At 37.3% G+C, this 8,926-nt stretch overlaps 1 long non-coding RNA gene across 1 annotated transcript; it reads left to right on the top strand.

Annotated features, from left to right (window-relative positions):
* Positions 1–216: 216 nt before the first annotated feature.
* LOC120870604 lies at positions 217–8,610 on the top strand. The gene is made up of 5 exons (XR_005722821.1): positions 217–238; positions 1,604–1,645; positions 1,797–1,817; positions 3,957–3,977; positions 8,591–8,610. It is a non-coding gene; the product is annotated as an uncharacterized LOC120870604 (long non-coding RNA).
* Positions 8,611–8,926: the final 316 nt, after the last annotated feature.

Below are 8,926 nucleotides of genomic sequence, written 5' to 3'. Positions count from 1 at the left end.
CTTTTCCTCTTTTAATTTTTGACCAATATTCTCAGAACAAAAGGAAGGTATCAGTCATATTGGTACATACGCGTATGCCTGCACATATGTTGTGTATGTATCTGTGTTTGTCTATACTCTGTTACATTTAATATTGTATGTGAAATTTCCACTAAATTTAAATTCCTTTTCATTTCTGAGGCATATTTATAATGATGTTTCCTTTTATTTTTTTCAGATGACCTTCAGAAAAAGATTGGTAAATTTTTCTTACCACTGATATTCCAAGCCCTCACTAAACTACCCTTTCTCAACTGTTTGAATATTTCCTGTCCTTTTAACCTTAAACTATTTCTGGCTTCCTTTTGCATGGACATCTACTCTAACTTCCCAAATTATTTGCTTAGGAACTTCACTAATATTCTCTTCATTTCTGTTACCCTGTACCTGATTCTTTCCCAATGCTTCCTTTGCCTATTCTTATGTTTCTTCCCTATAAATACTGTTGCATTCTATCATTTAGAGTTTTGCCCGTTTCATTATGTTTCGTGAGGTGAAGGAGGTGAGATTGACTGGAACATGGTTTACACTCAATATTTATTTTCTGGAGCACTCCCATTCCACCTGGAACCTCTGTTATGTTTTCAAAGAACAGGGGCCATTAACATGCCGTGGATACCTCTTCAAACCTTATGAAATAAAACAAGACTCCAAACTTATTGAGTGAAGTTTCTACTGCTCTTGTCCTTTCAAAGACTGTTTGAGTTCATTGGTCCAGTGTGGCCTCTAAGCTCACACGCATGATGGTGTTTTTTATCCCAGAAGAAATCCTGTCCTACCTCCTCCCCTGCTATCATTTCTGGTCTTGTTTCTTTGGCACAAGTGTTGAATGAAAGTAAAAAAAAAAAAAGTTTCCTTTGACTTCTGGGAAGGGCACTGAATCTTTTCTGAAAATGATGCCAGTTCTCAGAAAATGTGGGTCAGGCTGAGACACAGTGTGAAGGATGGAAGTTTTTCAAATGTCTGTCCTTTGCCTTTCCTGATATTGCACCTTCAGTTTGAATGAATTTTGAGTTCTTTCCCTTTTCATCAAAAAGTGAGAAGAAAAAAATCCCAATTCCCCTTGGTGTATTTCCCTGTGAACCTAGTTAAAGATACATCTTTTCTTGTACCATTGTCTTCAAGTTCATTTAGGCATTCATTGCTAGAAACACACATAAAACAAGGTGATATATTATTTGGCCAATGAAGATAATGTGAACAGAGGAAACTAGGAAAATAATTCAGTGTTTTCTACTGGGAGCAGTGGCTAAAGATTCTTGATTCAGTGTTTATGACTAACATTCAACTGAGATACAACAAAACTAAAATTTGGACTACATTATATTTATTTGATATTATATAAATATATTATGTAAATACATTACAATATATTTACATTATATTTAGTAGACATTAGGAAACTTATTACAGTAAGCATACTGAATAATGAGAGCCCATATAAAGTCAAAAGGAACACAAAAATTTTGAAAATGCAACTATCTGAACTAATATTTCTAAAAACCTCTCTTCCTTTAAAAAGTTGAATGCAATTCCCTTTTGTTCTTTCTCTTTCTTAACACAGAATATTTTCTGGATAAAACAGAGGAGCTTTCAGCCATTGTCGGTGAGTTTATTTTGTGTTCATAATGTGCATGGGTGTGTTTCAGTGTATCTAGAGAGTGTTAACATTATTTTTGGTTTCTTCAAAATATTTCACTTTTCTTTGTGTTTGTGTTCCATTGTGTGTACATGAAGCTTTCCATTTTATTTTCCAGGTGATCTTCGGAAAAGACTTGGTAAATTTGTAACTCTTCACTCCAGTAACTCTTCCATTGCCTGCTTTCACATTGTCTTGAACATCTCCTGGCCTTTTATCTGGCTCACTTTTCACCTGGCTGTCCATTCACCTGGCAATTTTAGGATATGAGCCTCTTTCTTATTTCATTCTTTTCATTGCTATTTCCCTATGTTCCATCATTGCTCATTACACTTTTTCCAGTTCCATCCTATCACATTGCCTTTGTCTGTCAGCCCAGGACTTGCCAAACTTGTTTTGATAGGGGATTGAACTGCCCAGCACATGGTTTACCATTCTATGTTTTCTGAAAAATGTCAGTTAATTTAGGACCCAAGTATCCAAGTTGAAGGAGACATTACTGTAGTGTTAATTCCTTCCCAAGCTTGAGATATAAGAGGGTTTCCAGTTTGGTAATGAAGTTTCTCACTCCATTTTCCTGTTAAAGATCTTATAAAATCTGATGCCAACCATGGTTAACTGTGAGAACGAGTCACAGACTTTTACTGTTCTTGAATGTATTACTCAAATATTCAGTCTTTAAATATTTTACAATATTTTTCTTTGTTCCATCTACAGTATTCTTTGTACTTTTGCATTTTTGTCCATGCAATTAATAGTTATAAAAACTGCAATGTCTTTTCAATAATTAACCAAGAGTGTTATATCTTAAGAAAAATTCACATCTGGTATATCTAAAGTTCAGGACTTTTTTTTTTTTTTTTCACTGACCTGACATTCCAGGTTCCTATGCAATATTGCTCAGTTCAGGACTTTTTATGTGAATGACAAAGAAAGCTGTTGTCCTAGGATGATTTTGACAAATTCAAAATTTCTTTTCAATACACACTTCAAATTTCAAAGATTAACATCTTCCTTTACTAATAACATGCTTCAGTTGTATCTTGGCTTGCATATTGGATTGAACTTGGGTACATATCCCTTTAAAGCATGTAGCAGGCTTCATAAGACTATTGCTGCTGCTGCTTAGTCACTTCAGTCATGTCCAACTCTGTGCAACCCCATAGACGGCCTCCTACCAGGCTCTCTCGTCCCTGGGATTCCCCAGGGAAGAACACTGGAGTGGGTTGCCATTGCCTTCTCCAATGCATGAAAGTGAAAAGTGAAAGGGAAGTCACTCAGTCGTGTCCGACTCTTAGCGACCTCATGGACTACAGCCCACCAGGCTCCTCCGTCCATGGGATTTTCCAGGCAAGAGTACTGGAGTTGTTGCAGGAAGGCGGACCCCTTCCAGGGCCCGAAACTGGGCTCTTGTCTAACACTCGGAAATGAATTGTCCGAGAAGACTCATGTGCTGACAAAGCAAGAGGTTTTATTGGGAAAGGGCAGCCGGGTGGAGAGCAGTAGGGTAAGGAAATCCAGGAGAACTGCTCTGCCACGTGGCTCACAATGCCGGGTTTTACGGTGACGGGATTAGTTCCGGGTGGTCTTTGACCAATCATTCTAATTCAGAGTCTTTCCTGGTGGCACACGCATCGCTCAGCCAAGATGGATGCTAGCGAGAGGGATTCTGGGAAGTGGACGGACACGCAGTGTCTCCTTTAGACCTTTCCCGAACTCTTCTGGTTGGTGGTGGCTTTTTAGTTCCATATTCCTTATCAGGATCTCCTGTCATAAAACAACTCATGCAAATGGTCACTATGGTGCCTGGCCAGGGTGGGCGGTTTCAATCAGTGTGCTTCCCCTAACAGAGTGGGGTGCCATCGCCTTCTCCACATAAGACTATTAACACAGGTCCAATTTCTGACAGACAGGTACTTTAACTATACAGTTTGTCATCACATTTACAGACCCATTTCATCTATGTGAGCATGTTTGTCTTTTGTTGTGAAAAAGCTGGAAAGCCAAATTCAAGACCAAATATTGATTCGGCTTATCCCAGCGGAAGTTCCATTTTACCTTAATTTCCTTTCCTATAGTAATTCCTGTGCAGAAAAGGATGAGGGAATAAAAATCAGCATTATGTGATATGGTCTTTGGAACATTAGGTTCCAACTCTTAGACAAGGGAGGTCATTTTTGTTGAATGAGTAAATGATGGAAAGGAATCAAATTATTGTCTCCTTTTACATTGTGCCTTCGTTTGGTTTACATGGCTCTTTCTGCCTTTTATTTTTCAGATAAGGGGGAACAGGATGAATGTAAGTCCTGTTAATGTTTCACAGTTTGCAATTTGTCATGTTTCTTTTGTTTCTTTGACTTTGGTCTTCAATCTCAGCAATCATCTTCCTCAACTGCAATGTACATATAGTTTTACATCATTCTTTCTCATTTTATGATTATTTCAACTGAAGTTCCTGACCCCTTCATTTGTTATTCAATGCTCTATTATTTTTGCTTTGATTTCTCCCATCTGTGTAATTCATGTAGACATTTTCCTTTTGGTAAAGTGTATATGCATACTAACTTACCTTAAAAATTTTGCCATTTTTAAGTTTCTGATTTGAAATTTTTGTCCAAGATATTTTCATTCATTTGATTTAAAAACCCCTTCACTGCCACTTAATATTTCATCTCCATTCCCTTTATTTTACTTTGTGAAGGTAAGTTTCATTGAGGAATAAGTTAAAATCAAACTCTCATAAAATAGAGTTATGTATTAATCAGTTGACAAAAATATTTGAAAAGAAGTACCACAAACCTGAAGGTGACATAAAGCAGCTGTTCAGGATTCTGTAATTCAGTGTTTGAAGATTTCATATGGCAAAACTACCCCTCGAGGACAGTTGAGTATTTATATTTAATAGTATGAAAAGATAAAAAGCTGAGAAACAAGATTACACTGCCACAGGAATCATAAAAATTTTATCATTTCAGGAAATGTGTTCCTTTTTCCCTTCTTCATTTACTGAATACTACTCATTTCTCAAAAGAGATTTTCAGATACTTTATGTGTGCCTTTCTGTGTATTATGGTGCATCTGGTTTTTGTGTGTTTATCTGCATCCTAATAATTTAATTTTATATATAATTTTTCATCAAATTTTAATTTCTTGCCTTTTCAATGAAATTTACATTGACACTTCATTTTACAGATGAAATTCAGAAAAAAATTGTAACTTATCTTTGATTTCCCTCTACTCCCAAAACACTTTAAAATGCCTGCTCTCCTAAAGTCTTAATCATATCCCAAGTTTAGTCAATATGCCATCTTTGCTTGTATTCTTCTTGATTTCTACCATTCTAGGGCAATATTTTGCTTGTCAGTTTCTCCCATATTTTTTTTCTTTTCTGGTTTATCAGGGCCTGAATAAAATCTGAAGTGACTCATTGATCAAGCGTAAACTTGAGGGTCATTCTTAAACTGCCCCAAATCTTATGACTCTCAAATATGCAAATACCTGACATAATTTATTTCCTGGAATTTTTTATATCCAATGAGAGTGACTTTAATTCATTCATTTGCAAGTACTGCAAATATTTGTGAAAAGATTTTATAGTGTTAGGAAAGTCAAATACCAATACATTTATCAAAGGAGACTACTTTATGTGAATGTCACCATATGCAATTTTCTTGTAATGCTTCCAAAAGATCTTTTTCCATAAAACCATAATTCTTCATTAAAGTTTTAATATCTTGTTTTTCTAGTGACATTTTTCAACGTTATTTTGTTTTGTCAGAGGAAATCAAATTTCTCTCTTTAATGCAGGCAGCACAGATCATGTAGTCACTGCTTCCGATACTATTTTGAAAGAATGGATCATTTGTTCTCTGGTTCCTCTGCTCTTTTTCACTATTTTGGTTTACATGGGAGCATGTTAATATTTTTTTCTGAAAAACTAATCAAGATACAATGAACTCCATTTTGGTATGTGTTAAAATAGCAATTCACCAAAAACAGAGTTATGTCATCACTTCTTAACAGAATGTGACTAGAGGATCCTAAGAATCAAACCCTGCATTTTCTCTTGAAGCAGTTCAGTTCAGTCAGTTCAGTTCAGTAGCTCAGTCGTGTCCGACTCTTTGCGACCCCATGAATTGCAGCATGCCAGGCCTCCCTGTCCATCACCAACTCCCAGAGTTCACTCAAACTCATGTCCATCGAGTTGGTGATGCCATCCAGCCATTTCATCCTCTGTCGTCCCCTTCTCCTCCTGCCCCCAATCCCTCCCAGCATCAGAGTCTTTCCCAATAAGTCAACTCTTCACATCAGGTGGCCAAAATAGTGGAGTTTCAGCTTTAGCATCAGTCCTTCCAAAGAACACCCAGGACTGATCTCCTTTAGAATGGACTGGTTGGATCTCCTTGCAGTCCAAGGGACTCTCAAGAGTCTTCTCCAACACCACAGTTCAAAAGCATCAATTCTTAGGCACTCGGCTTTCTTCACAGTCCAACTCTCACATCCATACATGACCACTAGAAAAACCATAGCCTTGACTCGATGGATCTTTGCTGGCTAAGTAATGTCTCTGCTTTTCAATATGCTGTCTAGGTTGGTCAGAGCTATTCTTCCAAGGAGCAAGTGTCTTTTAATTTCATGGCTGAAGTCACCATCTGCAGTGATTTTGGGGCCCTGAAAATAAAGTCTGCTACTCTTTCCACTGTTTCCCCATCTATTTCCCATGAACTGATGGGACTGGATGCCATGAACTTAGTTTTCTGAATGTTGAGTTTTAAGTCAACTTTTTCACTCTCTTCTTTGACTTTCAAGATTCTCTTTAGTTCTTCTTCACTTTCTGTCATAAGAGTGGTGTCATCTGCGTATCTGAGGTTATTGATATTTCTCTTGGCAATCTTGATTCCAGCTTGTGCATCATCCAGCCCAGCATTTCCCATGATGCACTCCACATGTAAATTAAATAAGCAAGGTGACAATATATAGTCTTGACATACTCCTTTCCTAATTTGGAGCCAGTCTGTTGTTCCATGTCCAGTTCTAACTTTTGCTTCTTGACCTGTGTACAGATTTCTCAGGAGGCAAGTCAGGTGGTCTGCCATCTCCATCCCTTTAAGAATTTTCCAGTTTGTTGTGATCTACACAAGCAAAGCCTTTGGCATAGTCAATAAAGCAGAAATAGATGTTTTTCTGGAACTCTCTTGCTTTTCCTATGATCCAACGGATGTTGGCAATTTGATCTCTCTTTCCTCTGTATTTTCTAAATCCAGCCTGGACATCTAGAAGTTCACGGTTCACATACTGTTGAAGTCCAGCTTGAAGAATTTTGAGCATTACTTTGCTAATGTGTGAGATGAGTGTAATTGTGTGGTAGTTTGAACATTTTTGCCATTGCCTTTCTTTGGGATAGGAATGAAAACTGATCTTTTCCAGTCCTGTGGCCACTGCTGAGTTTTCCAAATTTACTGGCATATTGAGTGCAGCACTTTCACAGCATCATCTTTCAGGATTTAAAATAGCTCAACTGGAATTCCATCACCTCCACTAGTCTTGTTCATAGTGATGTTTTATAAGGCCCACTTGACTTCACATTCCAGGATGTCTGGCTCTAGGTGAGTGATCACACCATCGTGGTTATCTGGGTCATGAAGATCTTTTTTGGTATAGTTCTTCTGTGTATTCTTGCCACCTTTTCTTAACAGCTTCTGCTTCTGTTAGGTCCATACCATTTCCGTCCTTCATTGTGCCCATCTTTGCATGAAATGTTCCCTTGGTGTCTAATTTTCTTGAAGAGACCTCTAGTCTTTCCCATTCTATTATTTTCCTCTATATCTTTGCATTGATCAATGAGAAAGGCTTTCTTATCTCTCCTTGCTATTCTTTGGAACTCTGCATTCAAATAGATATATCTTTCCCTTTCTTCTTTGCCTTTAGCTTCTCTTCTTTTCTCAGCTATTTGTAAGGCTTCCTCAGACAACCATTTTGCCTTTTTGCCTTTCTTTTCTTGGGAATGGTCTTGATCACTGTCTCTTGTACAATGTCACAAACCTCTGTCTATAGTTCTTCAGGCACTCTGTATATCAGATCTAATCCCTTGAATCTATTTGTCACTTTCACTGTATAATTAAAGGGGATTTGATTTAGGTCATACCTGAATGGTCTAGTGGTTTTCCCTTCTTTCTTCAATTTAAGTCTGAATTTGGCAATAAGGAGTTCGTGATCTGAGCTACAGTCAGCTCCCGGTCTTGTTTTTGCTGACTGTATAGAGCTTCTCTATCTTTGGCTGCAAAGAATATAATCACTCTGATTTTGGTATTGACCATCTGGTGATGTCCATGTGTAGAGTCTTCTCTTGTGTTGTTGGAAGAGGGTGTTTGCTATGATCGGTGCTTTCTCTTGGGAAAACTCTGTTAACCTTTGACCTGCTTCGTTTTGTACTCCAAAGCCAAATTTGCCTGTTGTTCCAGGTGTCTCTTGACTTCTTACTTTTGCATTCCAGTTCAGTATTCTCTAATTCACTGTTTGTGGATGCTTTATACAACATAGCTACAACAAATATGAGATGATAATTTATATACAGTAGCAGCCAAAGAACTTATGAAATTTAACCAACCAACCAAATAAACAGCCACCCAAGTGAGTTCCATGAATCAATAAACTATTTAAAGGATAATCACTAGTAGTATTATCCCTGAAATTTTTCCTCAAGTCAGTAAGATCACTCCTTTTCTTTTTTCAATTTTTTATCAATACTCTCAGGACAAAAAGAAGCTTTCAGTCACATTGGTATGTGTATGTGTCTGCACGTGTGTGTATATATCAGTTATATATAATATTGTGTGTGAATTATCCACTTAAATTGAATTCTTTTGTGCTTCTGTGGCATATTTATGGTGGTGCTCCATTTTTATTTTTCAGATGACTTTCAGAAGAAATTTGGTAAATTTCTCTCACAGCTGTGATATTCCAAAACACTCTGAATTACACTTTCTGTGTTTTTAACATTCCCTGTCTTTGTAACTGTTGGCCATCTGTTGACTTGTTTTGTTCCTGGGTATCTATTCTACCTTTCTGAATTATTCATGAACTTAACTGACATTATATTCTCTCGATTTCTATTACACTAGACTTGATTCTTTCTCAGTGCTTCCGGTTTCACTTCCTATATTCCCTCCCTATATAAACACTCTTCTCTCATCCAAAGCCCTGTCAGTTTCATAAGGAGTTTTGTGAGAGGAAGGGTCGAGATTGATG

Source organism: Oryx dammah, unplaced genomic scaffold, assembly GCF_014754425.2.
Source record: "Oryx dammah isolate SB20612 unplaced genomic scaffold, SCBI_Odam_1.1 HiC_scaffold_11, whole genome shotgun sequence".
Classification (NCBI taxonomy): domain Eukaryota; kingdom Metazoa; phylum Chordata; class Mammalia; order Artiodactyla; family Bovidae; genus Oryx; species Oryx dammah.
The sequence above is the reverse complement of the archived record's forward strand: the minus strand, read 5'-3'. Positions and strand labels throughout refer to the sequence as shown.